The sequence below is a fragment of the Salvelinus sp. IW2-2015 genome, linkage group LG26, assembly GCF_002910315.2.
Source record: "Salvelinus sp. IW2-2015 linkage group LG26, ASM291031v2, whole genome shotgun sequence".
NCBI classification, from domain to species: Eukaryota; Metazoa; Chordata; class Actinopteri; order Salmoniformes; family Salmonidae; genus Salvelinus; species Salvelinus sp. IW2-2015.
Window position 1 is genome coordinate 28547677 of NC_036866.1, and position 26386 is coordinate 28574062.

General features: G+C 41.7%; 1 long non-coding RNA gene and 1 pseudogene across 1 annotated transcript in view; one reads left to right on the plus strand and one right to left on the minus strand.

Moving 5' to 3' along the window:
• Positions 1-6677, plus strand: part of LOC111952120 (cadherin-related family member 5-like) — a 17833-nt pseudogene extending 11156 nt beyond the window's left edge.
• Positions 6678-13996: 7319 nt separating this feature from the next.
• LOC139023062 (uncharacterized) overlaps positions 13997-26386 on the minus strand; it is an 870035-nt gene continuing 857645 nt past the window's right edge. Inside the window, exon 2 of the long non-coding RNA XR_011474205.1 lies at positions 13997-14520. This is a non-coding gene — a long non-coding RNA (uncharacterized lncRNA). The remainder of the gene's footprint in view (positions 14521-26386) is intronic.

A 26386-nucleotide genomic window follows, 5' to 3' on the forward strand; every position in this document is an offset into this window, starting at 1 on the left:
GTAGCCATGTTGATGTGTGTGTGTGTGTGTGTGTTTTCTCCCCAGGTGAGTCACAGTAGTCCCATGCCAGTTCTGGATGAGGTGAAATTAAAAAAAGAGGGTCTGAGCTGCTCCACCTCCAAGCTACTGGGCTGTCAGAGCATCTACAGTCCTGCAGACTCCAACTCTTCTCCACTCAATGCTTTACCTATAGCTATACCCTCAACGACCTACATCCAGCCTATACTACCCAGCACCACTCCTACAGATCCCAGTCATTGCCCTGCTTCACCCAACTCCTCCCATACACCTGCTACAACCACCACACCTGAACTACTCACAACATCCACTCAACCCTTGGACAACTCTAGCTTTAACACCCCCACACTCCCCACACCTACCCCAAATCAGATGGATGAACCTTTATCTACAGACAGATCTTCACATACACACCCCTTCCCTATTGCANCACACACACACACACACACACACTGAAACAGACTATTGCGTGCTGTCTAGCTGGCTGAGGTGAATACAGTGGTGTTTACAGTCCAGGCCACAGATGCAGATGACGACGCCATTATGTACTCCATCGACCAGACCTCGGTACAGTATTAATAACGTTTTATACAGAAATATACACCAGGTCTCCTTACTGCATCAATAATGTTGTGTATTTAAATGAGTGTGTACAGTATTTGTGGGTGGTCTCTGTTCCAGCCTGATGCTGCCTACTTCAGAGTGGATCTCCCTAACAGTGGAGAGGTGATATTGGCCAAGCCTCTAGACTACGAGACCAAAACACAACTGGAGATCACCATATCCGCTTTGGTATACTAAAACGACCTACTGCTACAGAAAGAGTTTGGCTGCGCCTACAATCTGCGTGATATATTTTGTGAATAATGCACACCAATCAGATTGCATGACTGGAACTGTTCCTAACCACCAACCAGTCTGTTTCAGTCTGATACGGTCTGTGTGTGTATGTGTGTATTTATGTATGTGTAGGAGATGAACACTGCAGAGAAGTTCAACACCAGTGCCATCCTGACCGTGAATATCTTGGACGGAGATGACCAGTACCCACAATTCCTGCCGTGCACGCCCCTCTCCAACGACCAATCAAATCGTGTCTGCACCAATCCCATCTACATGGTTAACATCACAGAAGGCGAACAGGTTAGTGACCAGTGTTAGGGTGGTAGGTGTCGGTGGTAGGTGTCGGTGGTTAGCGGTTAGGGACTGATGTATTGAGTTAATGTTGTCTCTGTTATAGGACATTCTTCTGGACTTCTCTCCCGGGCCAATCAATGCTGTGGATGGAGACAGAGGCCTCAGCACACCTCTCAGCTACAGCATCCTGTCAGGTAACACACACACACACGTCGTTTAGCTTTACAATGAAATGCAGAATAATATTAGGAGCTGATAACATAGATAGCTACATGTTATCAGGGGCTGATAGCGGGCATTTCGTGATGGATGAGCTGACAGGGGAGGTGCGTCTGACAAGAGGAGTAGAGAACAGACTACAGACACCCACACTACACCTCCAAGTCATGGTGAGACACACACACACTTATGCAGACTTACACTCAGTGGGCAGTTTATAAGGTACACCACCCCGCTCACAAAAATGGTTTGCAGATAGTGAGTCACGTGGCTATGGCTTGCTATATAAAGCAGGCAGACAGGCATCGAGGTATTCAGTTACTGTTTGATTAAACATTAGAATGGGCAAAACGAGTGACCTAAGCGACTTTGAGTGTGGTGTGATCATCGGTGCCAGGCGTCCCGATATCAGTATCTCAGAAACGGCCGGCCTCCTGGGCTTTTCACGCATGACAGTGTCTAGGGTTTACCAAGAATTGTGCGGCAAACAAAAAACATCCAGTATCCAGTTAGGGGTAGTCCTGTGGGCGCAAACAGCTCGTTAATGAGAGGTCGAAAGAGAATGGCAAGAAGCATTTAAGCTAACAAGTGGGCAACAAACAGGCAAATAACAGCGCAGAAAAACAGAACGGCATCTTGGAACGCACAACTCATTGGTCCTTGTCACGGATGGGCTATTGCAGCTGCCGACCATACCGGAAGAAGCGGCTCCAGTAGGCACGCAATTACCAACACTGGACAATTGAGGAGTGGAAAAACATTGCCTGGTCCGACGAATCCAGATTCCTGTTGCGTCATGCTTATGGCAGAGTCCATGGCCCAATCCTGCCTGGTGTCAACGGTACAGGCTGGTGGCGGTGGTGTAATGGTGTGGGGAATGTTTTCCTGGCACACGTTAGGTCCCTTGATTCCAATTGAGCAACGTTTCCATGCCCTGAAGAATTCAGGATGTTCTGGAGGTAAAAGGGGGTCCGACCCGGTACTTGATGGGTTTACCTAATAAACTGTCCCCTGTGTGTATAAACGAGTATGAAGACTGAACAAAACCATTGATAATGGAAAAATGTCTCCCCCTCCTCAGGCGTACCAGAGGAATGATCCTAGGAAGTACTCAGTTGCCACGGTGGTGGTCCGTGCTGTGGCTGTCAACCGCTTTCCTCCCCAGTTCAGTTGGGCTGAATACCGTGGCTTTGTCATCGAGGGCGACAGCCCTGCCTCACTGGTCAACACTTATGGCAACACTGTGCTGCTGATACAGACACAGGACAGGGACTTCTCTGATGTATGCACACACGCACACACACACGCACATACAGTACACACAGCTAGACATGCATAGTGTAATATTCTGTAACTTCAACTCTCTTCTCTCAATCGGTAGGGCATCAATCCCAATATGCACTACTCCCTGAGGTCCTCGGCCAATTACACACAGTTCTACCACATCACACAGGAGGGGCTTCTGATTGCCAGGACCAATCAGCTACGGCCATCACAGACACACAGTCTGAAGGTGYGCTTTATTTGGACAGAAGAGTAGTACCAGAGAACAACCTAATTACTCTCTATTGAGGATGGACAAGCTGCATTGGTGAAGCTGATGTTGATGACGATGATATCCTGCAGGTAGTGGCTGTGGATTTGGAGTCAGGTGAAATGGACACGGCTCTCATAAAGGTGGAGGTGCTGTTTGAAGGACAAACAGGTAACACACACACATAATTGGAATCTGTGTGGTCATACTTGCTCTGCAGTTCATCATCAGTGTCTGTATGTACATTGAGTGTACAAAACATGACCTAGACTGACCAGGTGTATCCAGGTGAAGGCAATGACCTGTTATTGATGTCACTTGTTAAATCCACTTCAATCAGTGTAGATGAAGAGGACCTCTACAGGATCGGTGGGTCCCCTGCGGGATGGTTGACGTAGGCTAATACAATTAGCATGAGGTTGTACGAAACAAGAACATTTCCCAGGACATAGACATATCTGATATTGGCAGAAAACTTAAATTCTTGTTAACTTAAATTATTGTTCTAACTTCACTGTCCAATTTACAGTAGCTATTACAATGAAATAATACCATGCTATTGTTTGAGTAGAGTGCACAGTTATGAACTTGAAAATGTATTAGTAAACCAATTAGGCACATTTGGGCAGTCTTGATACAACATTTGAACAGAAATGCAATGATTCATTGGATCAGTCTAAAACTTTGCTCATACACTGCTGCCATCTAGTGGCCAAAATCTAAATTGTGCCTGGGCTGGAATAATACATTATGGCCTTTCTCTTCCATTTCAAAGATAATGGTACAAAAAAATACAAAAAAAATCATGTTTTTTCTTTGTATTATCTTTAACCAGAACTAATGTGTTATATTCTCCAACATTCATTTCACATTTCCACAACCTTCAAAGTGTTTCCTTTGAAATGGTATCAAGAATATGCATATCCTTGCTTCAGGTCCTGAGCTACAGGCAGTTCGATTCCGGTATGTAATTTTAGGCGAAAATTTAAATAAAGGGTTCGATCCTGATTTTTAAGCCTTTAGACAATTGAGACATGGATTGTGTATGTGTGCCATTCTGAGGGTGAACTGACAAGACAAAATATTTCAGTGCTTTTGAACGGGGTATGGTATTAGGTGCCAGGCGCACCAGTTTGAGTGTGTCAAGAACTGCAGCTCTGCTAGGTTTTTCACGCTCAACAGTTTCCTGTGTGTATCAACAATGGTCCACCACCCAAAGGACATCCAGCCAACTTGACACAACTGTGGGAAGCATTGGAGTCAACATGGGCCAGCATCCCTGTGGAACACTTTCAACACCTTGTAGTCCATGCCCCGACGAATTGAGTCTGTTCTGAAGGAAAAAGGGGGTGCAACTCAATATTAGTAATGTGTTCTAATGTTTTGTACGTTCAGTGTATGATTAACAGAGTAGCAGCAGCGTATATGATGACTGTATGTGAGTGGGTGTGCCTTTGTCTAGAGTCAGTATAAATGGTGTTCCTATGTTTTTTTGCCACTTAGTGGGTGTGTGTGTGTGTGTGTGTGGTGTGTGTGTGTGTGTGTGTGTGTGTGGTGTGTGTGTGTGGTGTGTGTGTGTGTGTGTGTGTGTGTGTGTGTGTGTGGTGTGTGTGTGTGTTGTGTGTGTGTGTGTGTGTGTGTGTGTGTGTGTGTGTGGTGTGTGTTGTGTGTGTGTGTGTGTGTGTGTGTGTGTGTGTGTGTGTGTGTGTGTGTGTGTGTGTGTGTGTGGTGCAGTCCCTCAGGACCAATTGGGGGATGGGCTTCTTCCTGGTAGCTGTGCAGTGGGCAAGGCTATGGGTATGGTCATCCTGGGGCTAACTCTGTTAGGCTGCGCTCTGTATGCACTGCAGCATGTACTCCAGACATACAGAGGACTGAAGGACCCAGAGGACAGGGGCTGTATAGCCCAGGGAAGCACCCAACGTGGTGGATACACTGACACCTCACCCTGACCCTACCTTTTAACTTTATAGCTCTAACATTTACACATTCTGGTCCTGTGCTCTGACCCGTGGTGTCTCTCTGTCTCCTCTCCCTTCTCCCCTGCTGTTTAGAGATTACAATGCTTCCAACTGGTGAGTCTTCCTCCTCTCAGCCCTTTGTGTATGTGTGTGTGTGTGTGTGTGTGTGTGTGTGTGTGTGTGTGTGTGTGTGTGTGTGTGTGTGTGTGTGTGTGTGTGTGTTGTGTGGTGTGTGTGTGTGTGTGTTGTGTGTGTGTGGTGTGTGTGTGGTGTCATACAGGGCATTGTTAGCCATGTTGATGTGTGTGTGTGTGTGTGTGTTTTCTCCCCAGGTGAGTCACAGTAGTCCCATGCCAGTTCTGGATGAGGTGAAATTAAAAAAGAGGGTCTGAGCTGCTCCACCTCCAAGCTACTGGGCTGTCAGAGCATCTACAGTCCTGCAGACTCCAACTCTTCTCCACTACAATGCTTTACCTATAGTATACCCTCAACGACCTACATCCAGCCTATACCTACCCAAGCCACTCCTACAGATCCCAGTCATTGCCCTGCTTCACCCAACTCCTCCATACACCTGCTACAACCACCACACCTGAACTACTCACAACATCCACTCAACCCTTGGACAACTCTAGCTTTAACCCCACACTCCCCACACCTACCCAAATCAGATGGATGAACCTTTATCTACAGACAGATCTTCACATACACACCCCTTCCTATTGCAGAAGAGTAGGTACACCCACTCAGGTAGAAGAGACTCCTAAAGACACCCACCCGCCTACCTCACCTACCCAACAGCAACAGCAGGTACACACACTTTACCTCATCCTATTCTATAAACTCACCCTCACGCCACCCCACCTCAACCTCAATGACCACACCTCTCCTCTTTCACCTACTGCAGCCCCAATACACACTCCAGAGTGTACGGGATACTCACACACCTTTACTTACTCCACCCTGTCCAGAGCAGGACAGCGTTGGACACCCCACCTAAACCACTACAGGGCGGCTCACATCCTGTACTGACCACATCCACCCCAGAGCAGGTAGGACCACCAGGGTACCCTGAGGAGTGCAAACCCTCCACACACAGCCCTGAGACAGCCTCCATCGGTGATGATGACTGCTTCCTGGGGGATGAAGAGGCCATCAGGACCAGTGATGATGAGGATGAAGAGCTGGTGAGACTCTGTTTTCGCATACAGCCCACATTCCTGATAACAGACTATGACAATGACATCACTACTGAGATCCCCCCCAGCAGTGGAGAGGAGGAGGGGACTGAGAATGGCGAAGCAGTGGAGAGAGAGATGGAATGGATGGAGGGAGACAAGGGAGGGGTCGAGAGAGACAGTGATTATATGGAAGGAAAGGGGGGTCATTTGGAGAGCCAAGCTGAGAGCTTGAAACAGGGAGTCAATCATCTCAACCCTGTAATACCGAGCAGGAAGTATCAGTGGGCCAATCAAAGGAGAGATAGGCAGTAACCCAGCAACACTCTCTAACTATATCTTTGATGAGTTGCTGAGGCCAAAGATGTCGGAACGCTCTGAAACACGCCCACATAAGCACACACAGAAACACACATGACATCAGAACATCCTAGACTTGCCTCAACCAAGTGTAAATGAAACACAACACAACAGGCCATGTGTCTGAGATATAGGATACACTTCACTTGTAACATAGGCCTATGACTTGAGTCTGTTGTGTTGCTGTGTTGTTGTTCTTATTGTGTTGAATGGACTCCTGCACACTGTGTGTAGGCCTACTTACAAATAAATATGTATCGTGCATCTGTTTATTGTCAACCCCTATAACCATTCTTATTTAGTTTGAAATAAAACACAACTGTGATCCTTGATGAAAAAAACAGCACAGACCAGCATACATTTCAAGCTGTTCCATGCTGGTCCATGCTGGTCTATGCTGGTCAGTGCTTGTTGGATGTTGGTCAAGCTGGTATGACCAGCATGATCCAGCTGGTCAAGCTGGTCTGACCTGGTTGGTCTGGTCTAGTTGGTTCAGCTGGGCAACCAGCCTTCGTTGTGTTTTCGCTGGTGACGAGCCTTTGTTGTGTTTTCACTGGTGACCAGCCCTTGTTGTGTATTCGATGGCAGACCAGCCTTTGTTGTATATTCGCTGGTGACCAGATTTTGTTGTGTTTTTTTTGCTGGTGACCAGGCATCACTGTGTATTGGACACTGGTGACAAGCATAAACTAAAGAAAAACCAGCATCAAGTCACATTATGATGGTTTACAAAGGGATGTTTAATTCCTATTGGAATCCATCCAGAGTGGATTCCCACAATCCCACAATGAGAATGACTACAAGGGTTAGCAAGATGAACAAATCAGACCACACTCTTAGAAAAGAAGGTGCTATCTAGAACCTTAAAGGTTTCGTTGGCTGTCCCCATAGGAGAACCCTTTAAAGAACCCTTTTGCGTTGCATGTAGAACCCTTTCTACAGAGGGTTCTACATGGAACCAAAAAGGGTTCTATCTGGAACCCAAAAGGGTTATCCTATGAGGACAGCCAAATAACCTTTTGGAACCTTTTTTTCTAAGAGAGTACCTAAACCAGGGGTTCTCAAACTTTAGCAAAATCATCAGGGACCCCCTCATAATCTGAACACAACTCGAGTTAGATAAAAATAGCATACATGGCTGGACGGACTGATTTTGCTCCAGTACTGCTCTGGGCTTGCTCTGCCCAGCATTTTTCATTTCCTTCATCACTGTTATTTTAATTGGGCCTATTCTGTTGTACTTATTTAACCTACCCCACCACTAATGCACAGAGATGTTGATAGTCGATCAAGAAATAGGTCACAGCCTGCAGAAGCCCCAGCGACGTTTGATTTCTATATAGGCTATTGTTAAAGAAAAGAGGAGTCTATCAACTGTAAAATGTGAGCACAACAGAGACAGTTACAACTGAAGAATCTGTTTGTATCAACTAGCCAATTCTGGGCCCTCAGAGTGTCTTGTGCCAGTAAGCTTGGGACAGACAGCTGTTTTTTAGGACATTTCCACTGGATATATGGGATCATCAGATCATGATATTTTGTTCTTTCTCACTGAGGTTTGGTGATTATCGAGGCCATGAGTGTTGGAAAGATTTTTCAAATACTGAGTAACTATCATTCGCAATAGCTTCATTGACTTGTGTGAGGCTTATTAGTGGTGTATGTGGTGAGTTAAGACAATCAGACATTGCCAAATGGGTACTTTAGTACATATGCATAGATTCTGGAGAGAGACGCACCATGTCTTTGCCACGCACCCCTCCCCTGCTTCTTGATGCAACATTTGAAATTGTACGCAAGACACATTATCTAAACACATACAGTCCATTCGGAAAGTATTCAGACCCCTTGACTTTTTCCACATTTTGTTATGTTACAGCCTCAGGCTAAAATGTATTATATTTTTTTCCTAATCAATCTACACACAATACCCCATAATGACAAATTGAAAACAAGTTTCTAGAAATGTTTAAAAAATGTATTAAAAATAAAAAACAGAAATACCTTATTTACATAAGTATTCAGACCCTTAGCTATGAGACTCAAAATTGAGATCAGGTGCATCCTTAACACCCCCACACTCCCCACACCTACCCCAAATCAGATGGATGAACCTTTATCTACAGACAGATCTTCACATACACACCCCTTCCCTATTGCAGAAGAGGTAGGTACACCCACTCAGGTAGAAGAGACTCCTAAAGACACCCACCCGCCTACCTCACCTACCCAACAGCAACAGCAGGTACACACACCTTTACCTCATCCTATTCCTATCAACTCACCCCCTCACGCCACCCCACCTCAAACCTCAATGACCACACCTCTCCCTCTTTCACCTACTGCAGACCCAATACACACTCCAGAGTGTACAGGAGATACTCACACACCTTTACTTACTCCACCCTGTCCAGAGCAGGACAGCGTTGGGACACCCCCACCTAAACCCACTACAGGGCAGGCACACATACCTGTACTGACCACATCCACCCCAGAGCAGGTAGGACCACCAGGGTACCCTGAGGAGTGCAAACCCTCCACACACAGCCCTGAGACAGCCTCCATATTAAAAATAAAAAACAGAAATACCTTATTTACATAAGTATTCAGACCCTTAGCTATGAGACTCAAAATTGAGATCAGGTGCATCCTGTTTCCATTAATCATACTTCAGGTTTTTCTACAACTTGATTGGAGTCCACTCCTCAGTAAAAGGTACATGCCAGCCCGCTTGGAGTTTGCCAAAAGGCACCTAAAGAACTCTCAGACCATGAGAAAGATTCTCTAGTCTGATGAAACCAAGATTGAACTCTTTGGCCTGAATGCTAAGCGTCATGTCTGGAGGAAACCTGGCACCATCCCTACGGTGAAGCATAGTGGTGGCAGCATCATGCTGTGGGGATGTTTTTCAACAGCAGGGACTGGTAGACTAGTCAGGATCGAGGAAAAGATCAACGGAGCAAAGTATAGAGTGATTCTTGATGAAAACCTGCTCCAGAGCGCTCAGGCCCTCCGACTGGGGCGTAGGTTCACCTTCCAACAGGATAACGACCCTAAGCACACAGCCAAGACAACGCAGGACTAGCTTCGGGACAAGTTTCTGAATGTCCTTGAGTTGCCCAGCCAGAGCCCGGACTTAAACCCGATTGAACATCTCTGGAGAGACTTGAAAATAGCTGTGCAGTGACGCTCCCCATCCAACCTGACTGAGCTTAAGAGGATCTGCAGAGAAGAATGGGAGAAACTCCCCAAATACAGGTGTGCCACGCTTGTAGATTCATACCCAAGAAGACTCAATGCTGTAATCACTGCCAAAGGTGGTACAACAAAGTACTTAAAAATCCTACAAATATTTTACCTTGATTTAACTAGGCAAGTCAGTTAAGAACAAATTCTCATTTACAATGACGGCCTACCAAAAGGTAAAAGGCCTACCGCAGGGACAGGGGCTGGGATTAAAAACAAAAATACATTTAATAAAAATATAGGACAAAACACACATCACGACAAGAGAGACAACACCACACTACATAAAGAGAGATCTAAGACAATAACATAGCATGACAGCAACACATGACAACACAGCATGGTAGCAACACAACATGACAACAACATGGGAGCAACACAACATGGCAGGAGCACAACATGGTAGTAGCACAAAACAGGGTACAAACATTATTGGGCACAGACAACAGCACAAAGGGCAAGAAGGTAGAGACAACAATACATCATGCAAAGCAGCCACAACTGTCAGTAAGAGTGTCCATGATTGAGTCTTTGAATGAAGAGATTGAGATAAAATGTATATTTATATTTTTTCTTCTAAACTTTGGGCAAAAATGTAATGGGGTTTTCAAGCAGGTAAATGCTGCCAGTAGATGCCAATGTTTCAAATAGGCCTAGCTGGTGCATCACTATCACTAGCTATCACTAGCTAACAAGGATGAAATCCGAGCACGAGCACGGAGCGTGACTGGGCCAAGCTAGAGGAGCTTGTGAATTTGCTGGAGCCGTTCGCAATCCACTTACTGACCAGTAACATGGCCAAGCTAGAGCAGCTTGTGAAGTTGTTGGAACRGTTCACAATACACACTGACCAACTTCAAACTGACAGCAAGTCACTGTCTGATGTGGTGTTGTGCTTTTTCAACCTTGAGGCACAATTGCAGTCAAAACAGTTGGCACAGGCCTTCCTGAATTCAATGAGAGAGCGCTTCGCATGCATACTGAATCCTCTGGCATCCAACTTCAATCCAAGCCCTGCAGCAGCTTGCCTGATGGGCCCAAGTGTGTCTCTGGCACTTCGCTTAACAGAGATGGAGCCACTGATGAGGGAAGCAGAGTCTTTTGTACTTCAGCAAATAAGAGAGTACAGCCGTGGAGCTGCAGGACCCCAGAAAGATGCCAGCACGTTGAATCAGATATATGGAATGGGTTACAAGGTTAAGATTAGTATGCAATATACTTTTAATTCACAGCAGACAGCATCTCATTGTGTAGAGACCAGGGTCTGTCCCTGGAGTCATCTCTTCCTGGTACCTTATAGAACAGAAACATTAACTTATGCTCTGGAACGCGGTATCACCAAAATACATCGTAAATCTTCCAGAGGCCCATCCTCAGTACAACACACACAGATGAGCATTCTAGCAACCCCTTATTCAGTTGAATAAAACAACCATTTGATGCAATAACAGTATGTATGTTTTTAAAACCTAATCCTGTAATTTCTGTTCTGACAAGATAAACCAGAAAATCTTGTTTGGTTGAACAGAAACACACACACCACACACAGGCTGGAGTGAAATTATAGATTTGTGAAGAAGTGTTGTATTGCTTATGTTTTTGCTGTTGTTGCAGCTATTTCTATTAACCATATTTGACGGGGTTAGTCAGCGATACATGTTTAATATTACATGAACAAAACATGTCAAATTTTACTTTAGCAGAATATTTTTTAATACCTCACAAATGATCGAAATGACTGGCCACTTTGACACTGACAAACTGAGAATCTGAGATCAATTCATCAATAGCCTAGACCTACAGTAGGTGTGTGGAGACACATATTGTACAATATGAGGAGGAAATTATTGTCCTAAAAAAGCTTTCCAGTTTCACTGATTCACCCAATGATGCTCAACTCACTCACTGGTGATGGCAGATGTGCTCGTGCCAAAAGCTTATCTCTCTCGTTTTACTTCCTAAAACAATTAGCTGTGCTTAATTTGAGCCGGATCCTGAGGGAACAGTATCCGGCACCTCTCAGTTTTGGACTGTTTCATTCAGGAACCCATTTGCCAGGTACATCTTTAGGCACGAAAAATACTTTTCACTGTTTGCAATGTAAAAATTAAAGCAAAAGCTATCAGAATTGGGCTAATTCAAGTTAACTCCTCTGTCATTCTCCTAATTGATTTGTGTTGGGCTGGCCCGGGTTCATGATTTGCGCAACATTGTAGCCTATATACAGTAGACCAACGCGTGSCCCTTGTTGTGGTGAAAGAGAGAAGCACACAGAACTAGAATGACATTCACTTTCTATGATCTTTCTCCCTCTCTTTACTCTGGTAGATCTCTCCAGCATTGCACTTCATCATTTATTTAGTTATAGAATCATCGCCGGGCGAAGGGTTCTTTCTGGAGGTGCCGCAGCAGAAACACTAAAACATTGAAATACATTTGCCAAAGTTATAAAATTACAATGGTCTGTTCAGAAAGAAATGAAATCATTAAGAGTACTAGCCCCATCTGTTTAGCAAAAAAATAAGTTTAAAAAAAGTAAAAATCATTGAGTTAATAAAGCCGCATACAAACATGGTATCTTTTTTTGCTTTCTTGAGTGAGGCAGCTCCAAAATGCAGGTGTTTCAGCCTAGCCCAGTGCTTTCTGTAGTGGTGGGTCAGCCGGCGTAAAACACAGAGCGTAGGGTTTTTTAATGTTCTCTAGTTTTTCTGTCACTCATGGGAAAACCACATCACCGCACAATCTACATGGAGAGTTCAAAAATGCCACCATAGATTTACATTAGACGTGCCCATCTAAGAAGGCTCAAGGTCAGTGGCTAAAGATAAAATTYTCAAATTACGTTATATCTACTGTAGCTTTGATTGGACTGATCATATCGACATCATACTAAGCTAGACAAGCAGTCATCATCATGAATGAAGTCGACAATCTACTGGCAAATCCTTTTCAATCCTTGTCATATGAAGAGAAATTATGAAGAGAAATTATAGATAAAACGTGTCGGTGCTCATCGGCCATTGGACATAAAAATTACACAACAAGTTGAAAATTGCAAATTCAACAATGAGTGGTTTGGAAGGAATCAGTGGCTAACTGCAAGTGTTGCAAAGCAATCACTAGCCTGCTATTCAGTGGAGATGGTGTATTCGAAGTCTGGGTTTAAGGGTCTCTTTTCCAAGCTTTTCAAGGATAAACACTCACGTGCAACACCATGGGCCAGAAAAGGTTGAATAAATTGGCCATGCTGTCAATCCAGCATGACTTCTGCCGTATTTAAAGCAACTGGAAACTCAGAACTGGGAAATCTCCGACTTCAGTGAGTTCAAGACAACTGGGAACTTCGGGAAAAAAACTGTTCAAATCAAACCAAATAAAACGGTATTTGCCACATGCGCCAAATACAACAAGTGTAGACTTTACCGTGAAATGATTACTTAGTTTAGTTTTAGTTTATTAATTCAAACATTTAAAAAAACAAGCACACAAAACTTAAAAGCCATACATGCACAATAATAAAATCACTGAGGATAACACACAATAAAGTCTGGAACTTATTTCCATCTTGTCCTCTTGAGACAAGATTGTTAGACAAGATCCAACACAGTATGGTAGTGAAATAATAAAACAAAAACATAGAAGAAGAACATCTATCTCATCATTCCAGTTACATCATAGGGGTTATTCATATGGGCACAGAGGACATCAAACGTATTTTTACTTTATTTTTAAAGCTGTCCAGAGAGGACGTTGTTTTTATAGGCAGAGGCAACTCATTCCATTCTGAGGCCCCCGTTGTAACGGCAGTCTAAGTCGTCCTCCTCCTCAGACGAGGAGAGGCGAGAAGGATCTGAGGACCAATGTGCAGCGTGGTAATTTTCCATGATTTAATAAACACAAAACAAGACACTATACAAAATGACAAAACAAACTAACCGTCACAGTCCCGCGTGGCACCAACACTGACACAGGAAACAATCACCCACAAAATCCCAACACAAAACAAGCCACCTATATATGATTCTCAATCAGGGACAACGATTGACAGCTGCCTCTGATTGAGAACCATATTAGGCTGGACACAGAAACAGACAAACTAGACACACAACATAGAATTCCCACCCAGCTCACGTCCTGACCAACACTAAACAAGCAAAACACATAAGAACTCTGGTCAGGACGTGACACCCGTATACAAGAAAGTACCTTTCCCAGCATTACTTCTGAACCTGTTGTTAGTGGAATTAAATTATTCCTCTAATATACTCATTAATTAAATTCAATCTGTCTATTTATAAGAATTTGTAAGATAATTATTAACATAAAATAGACAGGATACAGTCTTATTAAAATTAGATAATAGAATTTATTCTCGGAGCACGCTCCCATTTGATCATAAACAACAGGTTTATACACAAGATATGACTTCATAGGTTACAGAATAAGTCTCGTTGTCCTGACAAATAGAAAACAGGTTCAAAAGTTCATTCCAACTTCACAGCGCACACACATGACACACAATATAATCTATTATCCTGAAGGCTCACTATAATTTATTACCACTTTAGCAGACAACTCAAGATAATGGAAGACCTAAAAAGTTACCCACAGCCTTATCTAAACATCTCAGGGCTAAGTTGGGTCAGTTCAACCATAGTTTAACGACCCTTTCTGCTTATTTTATAACCCACAACACAAATCTCTTTTCACCAGGCGTGCAGAGTTCATTTAGTTATAGTTTTATCTAAAGCTAGAATTTGTTTTAACTATTTATTAACAAAATTCCTAACACCTGTATAAGCACACATCAGCAACACCTGATCTGGTGCTGTGATTGTGTGCATCCCTAACACGAGGAAAGTAATCACTTAGATATCTGAGCGCAGGACCATAAATACTCCTGCAAACCGAACCTAGTCTAATCTGGGACACCCTAGCCTCAACAAGCAGCCAGTTTAGTTCCTGAAAGCAGCTCCTGCCTATGTGAGTATGTGGACTCACCTTCAATACTACCCTGATAAACTTATTCTGGGCTATCTGGAGCTTACCCTTCATAAGTTTAGATAAGCCCCAAAACCAGGAAGTACTAGCATAGTCAAAATGGCATTGAATGAGGGCAGTAGCTAGCACTTTCATGGCGTCCTTATCAAGCAGCTTGGACTTTCTAGCCAAACACTTAGTCCTGGCATTAACCTTCCCTAGCACCTTATTGGCCATGCTCACACCTCCCAAGCTTCCATCAAGGATACATCCCAAGTAGCTAACAGAGGTTTTAGTAGTCAGCACCTCAACCCCTAACTCCACTCTGATTTCAGACGACCTACACAATTTTGGTCTGGATCCAAAAATAATTGCTTCAGTTTTCCCTAAGTGCAGAGATAGCTTATTAACTCCAAGCCATTTGCTAATGTTAGTAAGCTCTGTGCTAAGTATGCTCTCCAACATAGTTTTACTTTTGTGAGACACCAGAAGTGTAGAGTCATCCGCATAAATAAAAAGACGGCAAGAACAAGCATCTTTCATATCATTAATATACAATAAAAACAGCAGAGGCCCAAGCACGCTCCCCTGCGGAACGCCACAACTCGTTGGTTTTGCCTGAGACAGTGAGCCATTAACCTCTACTACTTCCTCCCTTCCTGATAAATAGGACTTTACCCAGCCTAGAGGGATACTGCTTAACTTCTTGCCGCACGGATCCCTTTAGCGGGATCATTTTCGTAAACAACCGTTGAATTGCAGAGCGCCAAATAAAAAAATAAAAAAAWAWATATTTATAATCATGAAATCACAAGTGAAATATACCAAAACACAGCTTAGCTTGTTGTTAATCTGCCTATCGTGTCAGATTTTTTAAATATGCTTTACAGCGAAAGCAATCCAAGCGTTTGTGAGTTTATCAATCACTAGACAAAACAGTAAGAACAGCTAGCCTCAAATTAGCTTGGTCACGAAAGTCAGAAAAGCAATACAATTAATCGCTTACCTTTGATAATCTTCGGATGTTTGCACTCACGAGACTCCCAGTTACACAATAAATGTTATTTTTTGTTCGATAAAGATTAGTTTTATAACCAAAAACCGCCATTTGGTTTGCGCGTTATGTTCAGAAAACAACAGGCTCGTTTCGGTCCTGAAAGGTAGACGAAAATTCCAAAAAGTATCCGTAATGTTCGTAGAAACATGTCAAATGTTTTTTATAATCAATCCTCAGGTTGTTTTTAACATACATAATCGATAATATTTCAACCGGACGGTAACCTATTCAATACTACAGAGAAAGAAAATGTCGAGCTACATCTCTCGCGAGCAGGAACTAATCATAGGACACCTGACGCGCTTTGAAAAATCTCGCCCATTTTTCAAAATAAAAGCTTGAAACTATGTCTAAAGCCTGGTCACAGCCTGAGGAAGCCATTGGAAAATGAATATGGTTGATACCCCTTTAAATTGAGGAGGGGCAGGCAACGGAACAGGGATTTTTCCAAATAAAAGGCACTTCCGGGTTGGATTTTCTCAGGTTTTTGCCTGCAAAATCAGTTCTGATATACTCACAGACAATATTTTGACAGTTTTGAAAACTTTAGAGTATTTTCTTTCCTAATCTGTCAATTATATGCATATTCTAGCATCTGGACCTGATAAATAGTCCGTTTACCTTGGGAACGTTATTTTTCCAAACATAAAAATTCTGACCCCTAGCTGAAAGAAGTTAACCCCAGTGCCTCCAGTTTGGAGATTATGAGACAGTGGTTAACTGTATCAAAGGCCTTCTGTAGGTCAAGCAGTACCATTCCACACAGATTTCCCTCATCAATCTCTTTCCTGATGAAGTCAGTCAAGTAAAGTAYACATGAATCAGTGGAGTATGTTTTTCTAAAACCCGACTGAAAATCATACATTAGACCCTGTTTGTTAACATATTCATACATTTGCTCATGTACAATTCTCTCCGGGATCTTTGATGTTACACAGAGAATAGATACAGGCCTATAATTCCCAGGGTCAGACTTTATCCCCTTCTTATACAGAGGTATAACTTTAGCTTGTTTCATGTCCCTGGGAAAGGTGCCTTGTTCAAGAGAGAGATTAACAATATGCGTAATACAAGGGCCAATTTGCTCAGCAGAATCTATTAGAAACCTTGCAGGAATATTATCCAGGCCTGTGGCTTTGGAGCATTTAAGCTKTGTCAGCATACTGACTATTTTGGCTGTTGCTACCTTTGCAAAAGAAAAAGAGTTTGGCTGAACCCCAAACTCTACATAATACTTCTTGACTTGGTTGCTTCCATACAAACCAGAATTGGTGGGCAYCTTGCTAACCAGCTTGCTGGCAACAGAAGTAAAAAATGTGTTGAATTCATTGGCAACCTCTGCTTTTTCATATACCATCTCCCCTTTGATGTTCAGTCCAATACTGTTTAGTTTGTTTTTGGTAGTACTACTACAGCCTAGTTCCTTAAATGATTTCCAAAGCTTTTTAGGGTCATTTTTGTTTTCAATTATTTTCTCAGCAAAGTAACCCTTCTTAGCTTCATCCATCCTGCTCTGTGTTTCATTTATGTGATGTTTATATAGGACAAAATCATGCCGCTCTTGAGAGTTCTTAAATTTCTTAAAAGCCTTATTCCTTGCTTGGATAGATTCTAGAATCTCATGATTAAACCAAGGGCTAGATCTCTGCTTTACCCTGACCCGTCTAATGATGATCTTCATCAGAATGCACCCCCAGGAATCCCAGTTCGACAATAAATGACAGATTTGTTCCATAAAGTCCAGCATTTATGTCCAAATAGCCACTTGTTGTTAGCGTGTTCAGCCCAGTAAACCATCTTCATGAGGCGCGAGCACTACGTCCTGACAAAAACACGAAAAGTTCCGTTACAGGTCGTAGAAACATGTCAAACGATGTATGGAATCAATCTTTAGAATGTTTTTAACATAAAACTTCAATAATGTTCCAACCGGAGAATTCCATTGTCTGTAGKAAAGCACTGGAATGAGCGCTAACTCTGTCGGGACTGCGCGTCACAAGCCTGAGACACTCTGCCAGACACCTGACTCATTCAGCTCCCATTCCCCCCTCCTTTATAACAGGAGCCTGAAACAAGTTTCTAAAGACGGTTGACATCTAGTGGAAGCCTTAGGAAGTGCAACTTSACCCCATAGACACTGTGTATTCGYTAGYCCAAGCTTTGAAAAACTACAAACCTCAGATTTCCCACTTCCTGGTTGGATTTTTCTCAGGTTTTTGCCTGCCATATGAGTTCTGTTATACTCACAGACATCATTCAAACAGTTTTAGAAACTTCAGAGTGTTTTTTATCCAATACTACTAATAATATGCATATACTGTATTAGCATCTGGGACAGAGTAGCAGGCCGTTTATTTCATCCAAAAGTGAAAATGCTGCCCTCTATCCCAAACAGATACCACATTGCTTCTCTTTACAACAGTATGGCATAAAAATTTACCAGGGAAATAACGTCCTCCATTCGCTATTTAAGTGCATAGATTACYTATATTTTTTCTCCCTGCCAATGTTTGATACAGGTCCATGATAATGGTCCATTCTAAATCAAAACAAACGTTACACATATATTATTTAGTATATGTAAAGACAAGATTAAATCAAGAATGGTCTGATGGGTGACAATATTAGCATATCACTTGTGAATGATATACTGTATTTGCTACCAGGGAAATTTAGGCATTATCAAGTGCTTGCCAAATTGTGAATGAGAGACTGATGAAGTTTCTATAGCCTGCGCGAAAAACAAAGCAGAGCTCATCCCTTTCATGGGACTTTTTTCAAATCATCATTAGAGTCGCATCATGCAGCCTTAGAATGTATTACAAATCAAAACATATAGCCCAACGTTTGTATCACAACTAAAGTGGCCAAATAACTTCTTAAAATTAAGCACATTAATCCGCTTTACAACATGTGTAGAGCCTAACTGGCATACATATGCAGCACATGAGTTTCAAGTTCGGGGAAGATAATTTTCKCCATAAAAATGCACCTTTATAATAAAAGCATTACATGTATAATTGGATTTGTAGCCACTTTTGAGAATGGTGTTTTCCTGCTAATGCAAAATGTGCGCTTATAGCCTACTACAATGTACGTATTGCTGTGACTATAATGTGAAAAATTGCCTAATAGTTTATCAACATTTTAAGTGAAATGTTCTGATCTGTTGCGTCAGCCTCATTGCATTAAAAAACTGGCATCTTTAGATGCCAGTGGTTGTATAATTGCATCCCACAACTGTCCCAGACTATGTTTGGAATATTTATTTCTCGCACAGAATAGAATAGGTCAACTTTTTTACGGTTCTGACTTTGTGTACATGGAGAATACTCTAAGAACAGTGCATGTTCTGAATTCTGTTGCTGTACATTTCAAAAGTGCTGAACAAATAGCTATTGACTACGTCGGTCTTAGGTTGCTCATTATTGTCTAATGGATGGCCTCTTATCCGCTCTTCGTTCCCTTATGCCATAGTTTTTACATCTCAATTGTCAGTAGAAACCACATTTATATAAGCAAGTCAGCCATATCAGCTATGCTTTATTCTGCCTAAAATGACATACCTAAATCTAACTGCCTGTAGCTCAGGCGCTGAGGCAAGGATATGCATATTCTTGCTACCATTTGAAAGGAAACACTTTGAAGTTTGTGGAAATGTGAAAGGAATGTAGGAGAATATAACCCAATAGATCTGGTAAAAGATTATACAAAGAAAAAATAACCGTTCCTTTGTATTTTTTTGTACCATCATCTTTGAAATGCATGAGAAAGGCCATAATGTATTATTCCAGCCCAGGCGCAATTTAGATTTTGGCCACTAGATGGCAGCAGTGTATGTGCAAATGTTTAGACTGATCCAATGAACCATTGCATTTCTGTTCAACATTTTGTAAGACTGCCCAAATGTGCCTAATTGGTTTATTGTAAGCTCTCCTCAAATAATAGCATGGTATACTTTCACTGTAATAGCTACTGTAAATTGGACAGTGCAGTTAGATTAACAAGAATTTCAGCTTTCTGCCAATATCAGATATGTCTATGTCCTGGGAAATTGTCTTGTTACTTACAACCTCATGCTAATCGAATTAGCCTATGTTAGCTTAACCGTTCCGTGGAAGGGACACCGATCCCGAAGAAATGAAAAGGCAGTAAAAGAGTTTTCCCCACCAAGATGTACATGCTAAAATTGCCACTGACGAGGAGTATGCCTATAATTTAGCCACAGATTATCAATAGTTTCTTTTTTTTAATTGCCTAGCTGTGGATTGTGAGTAGCCCAATCACGAGGCATGGCGACAAGTCGAGAACGCGCGTTAAGTCTGTCAGTGAACAAACAGCATTCTGGCAAAACAGGCTTTTGCAATATTTCAAATACAATCGTAGGAAACTACAGGTTGGAAAGCAAATGGATCCTGCTGAAAAGAGAAGACTATTCTATCTGTAAGCTATCAACTTCCAAATAGGTTTATTGAGCGAACAGCATTGTTTTACCAAGAGAGAGAATAGCTTTTGGGATGAGTGCATCAGGGGGCACCAGTGAGTGAGCTGAGCATCATTGGGTGAGTCAGTGAAACAGTAAAAATATCTCATATTGTACATATTGTACAATATGCGTGTCTCCACACACCTACAGGATGTCTAGGCTATTGATATATTCTAGATAAGTTTGTTATTATTTATCTCAGATTGTCAGTTTGTCAGTGTCAAAGTAACCTGTCATTTCGATCATTTGAGAAGTATTAAAAAATATTCAGCTAAAGTCTCAAGTCATCTAAAATGATGTAGAATTGGATGAAATGCATTTATAAAGGCCACATTACCCCCGAACCCTACGGTACAAAAAATATTCCCCACGTGTGCAACTTCTGCAATCGCCTCTACTCTACTGATCTATACCGGTAAGCAAAAACAATGATAATACATGCAATGCTTTATTATTAAGGATATTTTTATCATGCGTTCTGCTACCTCAGAGCACCCTGGGTCACCCCCCTCTTGGGCTCACTTGAGGTGGCCATGATGGTATGAAGGCCAGATTGGGAAATTAGCCAGGACACCGGGGTTAACACCCCTGCTCTTATGATAAGTGGCATGGGATCTTTAGTGACCACAGAGAGTCAGGACACCTGTTTAACATCCCATCCGAAATACAGCACCCTACACAGGGAAATGTCCCCAATCACTGCCCTGGGGGATTGGGATATTTTTTTTAGACCTGAGGAAAAGGTGCCTCCTACTGGCCCTCCTTTTTAATTTAACTAGGCAAGTCAGTTAAGAACAAATTCTTATTGACAACAACAGCCTAGGAACAGTGGGTTAACTGCCTTGTTCAGTGGCAGAACGACAGATTTTTACCTTGTCAGCTCGGGGATTCGATCTAGTAACCTCTCGGTTTCTGGCCCAACACTCTAACTAGGCTACCTGCCGCCCCATAAACTAACAAGGACTAACCCTGCTTAGCTTCAGAAGCAAACCAGCAGTGGGCTGCAGTGTGGTATGCTGCTGGCATACCACACTGCATACCACCTGCGATTGTATTTGCAAAAACCTGTTCTGGCTAAACGCTGTTCGCTGACAGATTAGCCATCCATTCCCGACTGTAGGGAAGCCTCGTGATTGGGCTACACACAATCTACATCTAGACAATGTTTTATCATCTGTGGCTAAATTATAAGCCTTCTCCTGGTGTAGTATTTGGAATTATTTAATTTCTTTCTGAACAGACAGCAGTAATTCTATAACTTTGGCAAATGTATTTCAATTGATCAGGGGCAGCACCTCCAGAACCCTTCATGTGGCTATGATTCTATAAGGAAATCAATTATGAAGTGCAAGGCTGGAGAGATGAGAGTTGCAAGCTCATGTCTATCAGCAACACAATCTCACACTGAAGTCGTGCAAATATGTACAAAAAGCATTTCAGCAGATTTTGTGTGTTTTTGTGGCTCAATTCATGTGAAAAGATTCACATTTTTGTGCGACTTAATTTGTAGGAAAAAACGTTTTTGGGGGGCAAACTTCTAAACAATCTATTGGAAGTTATTAAAGCAATGCATGATGGGCAATGGTGTTCTACACTGCCTTATTTTTGTGTCCCACATTTATTTATATAAAAAACAAACGTGTTAACAACCAAATATTATTCATCAACCAAGTTGTCACTAAAATAATTATAATATAATAGTAGCCTTAAGGTTTAAAAATATATATGTATATTAATTCCAATACTATTTTCTATGCTTGTTTATGCTTAATACTTTGGGATACTGGTGCACTTGTCTGAAAGGCCCTTTTTTGAGTAGACAACAGTAGGCCTACACAATTTTCTTCATAACATATTTCATGGAATCTACATTACACAATTTTCTTCATAATGCATGTAATGCAAGGCTCCACTTAAAAAAAAAAATGTATATAAAAGGCAATGTTGAATTTTACGAGGGTTGCCATATTGGAGAAAATATTGATAAATACATAACAATAATTGTGGTATTGATGAAGATGTTTGATTGGGGAATAGGGATACATTTTTATGATGGGACATTTTAATACCCACCGTAATACACACGCAGACACTTACGCGCACACGCGTGCACGCACACGGCACTACACACAACACAACACCACACACACACACACACACACACACACAAACGTTTACCCACTCACTTTGTTTGTACTCATGTTATAGCCAACTCTTCACTTTTGGTTGGATCAGAATAGCCATTATAATCATTGGCCAGTACATAGAATTAAGCAAAACCACAAGTCCAAATCTTTACCCACTCACTTTGTTTGTACTCATGTTATAGCCAACTCTTCACTTTTGGTTGGATCAGAATAGCCATTATAATCATTGGCCAGTACATAGAATTAAGCAAAACCACAAGTCCAAATCACTATCTCCATCCAAGGCTAATTTAGGAAAGGCCCATTTTTAGCTAGCTAGCCAGCTACCGGAGGATAACAACACAAGGAGATGCAGCAATTCAAGTTTTTCTGTCAATGATGTGTGTTTTCAATGGGATTTGATAGGAGTGACGCCAAAATTCAAGCTAGCTTCCCCTGACACTTTTTTTTGGGTACTCCTCGACCATTCACAATTGAGCTTGCTCAGTTTAGCTCAACGCTGATTGGCAAGTCTTTGTATACTTTTTTTTAAATCAAGGGAGGCCAGATGCTTGCTGACTTCCTTGCCTTCAATGCTACAGTTGTCATGTATTCATTATCTTTGGTTAAAGTTTTGTAGTTTGCATGTTTCAGTAATGATTAACATGGTTAAATAGTTGTAAATCTCTGCTTGATTTAGCTTTTGGTATATTTGGCATTTTATACATATTCTGTATTTCCAAGGAAGAAAGCAAAAATTAATCAACGCACTACTGTAAATAAATGGACTCTAACTGTTATAAAACGGAAAGGGTTAGAAATGCTCAGTCTGAAGCCATTCGTTTATGGGTTTCACAGCCCTATAATGAGAATAGTTATCACGTTTCAGGTGAAGACAGGTGAAACAGATCACCATTCGGCTATGGGTTTCACAGCCTTATAATATTATAATATTATAATATTGATATAAGTTATATCCCCTTAAAAAGTAAGTATGAATTACTTTTGAAACAACCCTCCCCCCACCAACCCACCCATCAGAGTTGTCAGTGCTAGTTAACAGTGTAGAGCTGCTAAGCGCTGCTCCTCCCTCCTTGGTGGAACCCCTTTTGGCTGAGTTGGTTCCCAGACGGGGTTGTCCCAGGCATGGCAGCCAGTTTGAGACAAGTCAGTCACATGTCTGAAAATAAATGTCATTGTTAAAAATGGAATCGCCAGAGGTGGTTCCAGCGTTTCCATAAGTGTTGATCCAGGATCTGTAAGATTGGAGTTCTCTGTCCGTCCATCTCATTTCCGTTATAGATAGTCTGTATCTACTTAGGTGCTTCTACACCTGCATTGCTTGCTGTTTGGGGTTTTAGGCTGGGTTTCTGTACAGCACTTTGTGACATCAGCTGATGTAAAAAGGGCTTTATAAATTATTTTGATTGATTGAAAAAGGGTCTATTTTCAACCTCTGGGGTATAACATGTTGGGCAAAGTGGTATAGGAGAGTCTGACCCCTAACTTGAGTTCAGTCTTTGCGAATGAGAACCAAGAAGGGCCTAGCAATGTCCTTCATGACTGGGAAAGGCCTCGGTTCTAGGCCGTAGAAAATCCTATTGTTACGATCGTTGAAAGATGGATTGGACCAAGGTGCAGCGTGGTAGGCGTACATCATAAATGTATTAAATGAACACCAAAAACAAGAAAGAATAAATGACACGTAAAGTTTTGTAGCACTAACACAGCAACTAACCAAAAACAAGATCCCACAAACTAAGGTGGGAAAAAAGACTGCCTAAGTATGATCCCCAATCAGAGACAACGATAGACTGGGAACCATACCAGGCCAAACAAAGAAATAGGAAAACTAGATTGCCCACCCAAATCACACCCTGACCTAACCAAATAGAGAAATAAAAAGGCTCTCTAAGGTCAGGGCGTGACACCTATATCCATCTTATTAGATCAGAACAGGATGGATCAACAGTGATTCATATTACTGGTTTGCATCCTAAAAAAAGGATAGTTGTGTTTTGCTGCATAACACACTTACATTATTTGTCTACCCATATGATGTGGATCATTGTCAGGTTATTTGTGCTTTCTGAAAGTATCCAGGCCCCTTGACTTTTTCCACATTTTGTTATGTTGCAACCTTATTCTAAATATATATATTTTTAATTCCCCTCATCAATCTACACACAATACCACATAATGACAAAGCAAAACCAGGTTTTTATACATTTTTGCACATTTATTAAAAATATAAAGCTGAAATATCACATTTATATAAGTATTCAGACCCTTTCTTAGTACTTTGTTAAAGCATTTTTGGCAGTGATTACAGCATGGAGTCTTCTTGGGTATGACGCTACAAGCTTGGCACACCTGGTGTGATGAAACCAATGTTGAACTCTTTGGCCTGAATGCCAAGTGTCACGTCTTGAGGAAACCTGGCACCATCCCTATGGTGAAGCATGATTGTGGCAGCATCATGCTGTGGCAATGTTTTTCAGTGACAGGGACTGGGAAACTAGTCAGGATCGAGGCAAAGATGAACGGAGTAAAGCACAGAGAGATCCTTGATGAAAACCTGCTCCAGGGCGCTCAGGACCTCAGACTGGGGTGAAGGTTCACCTTCCAAAAGGACAACACGTAAGCACACAGTGAAGATTACGCAGGAGTGGCTTCGGGACAAGGCTCTGAATGTCCTTGAGTGGCCCAGCAAGAGCCCGGACTTCTCCCTAATTGAACATCTCTGGAGAGACCTGAAAATAGCTGTGCAGCAAAACCACTTTTGATAGACTTAAAGGGGAAATCTGTAGTTGCTACATACATTTTTTTAAATTATATATATATATATATATATATCCATTGATTCTTGAAGAATATAACTTATAAATGCCTCATGAGCTTAGCTCAACTGTCACACTCCATGAGAACCCACAATATAAGCTTGTTTTTCTCCAATGTTTATAAACATTGTAAATGTAAACAAACATTGTATAGCCTCATAACATGGTTAAAACAATAATTGTTATATCATGGATGGTCAGTCCATAGCTCTGTCTATTAATCTGAGAGTGGTTACATTTCTCCAGGCGCATCCCTCAGCTTTTTAACAAAACAGAGGCGGACGGCCGTTTCGCTATTGTTTCATCTTTGGATTTGCACTTTAAACAGCTGCATATTATTAAGATATCAAAGTGTCACCAACAAAAAGGTAAACAATAGGCCTATAGCAAATGCAGCATTTTGCATTATTTTATTACATGTAAATAGTACTTTTCAGTAGTGCTCAAAGCATGCCATTCCATGAGCGCAGCATTTATTTTTGAACTCGAATCAATGAGCCCAATCAGTACTCCATGACAACAAAATCATAAACAACAGAGTAGGGCTGGCTAATAAGTTCTTAGTTTTAGGGTCCTGCTCAGGTAAAACAATTTGGCTAATCTAAGTCCTATTCTTGAAGATCAAGGGGTATAACATTTATTGGAATGACTGGAATTCTGATAGACTTTAGTTTTTAATGTAAAGATATAATTTAGTCGTATTATTATATGTAGTAGAAAGCGATGGGTTAGAAGAAGCCTACATAACCAACCCATAAAGTAAAATGTAACACCCATATAGGGCCGGCTATGTAAACTTAACATTGATTTATCCTGCAATAGATGTCGTTCTATTGGCAACATAAATTGTTGTCTTCTTCCAATGCCTCTAAAGGGAAAAGTAATCTGAATGTAATCAGATTATAAAACTGAGTTTGGGTAATCCAAAAGATACGTTACTGATTACAATTTTGGACAGGTAACTAGAAACTGTAACGGATTACATTTAGAAAGTAACCTGCCAACTCTGGTTACAGTATCATCACCTTTCCTAAATAAATACTGGAGTAAAGTGGAAAGCGCACTTGAGCATGCACTGTGCGAAAAAAGCATTGCGTCAACCTCTCCTTCAATATCACTTTTAATGGATGATGCACTGGAAGCTATAAAATCATTCTGAATTGACATCCCAGAGAATTGACATCCCAGAGAATTGACATCCCAGAGAATTGACATCCCAGAGAATTGACATCCCAGAGAATTGA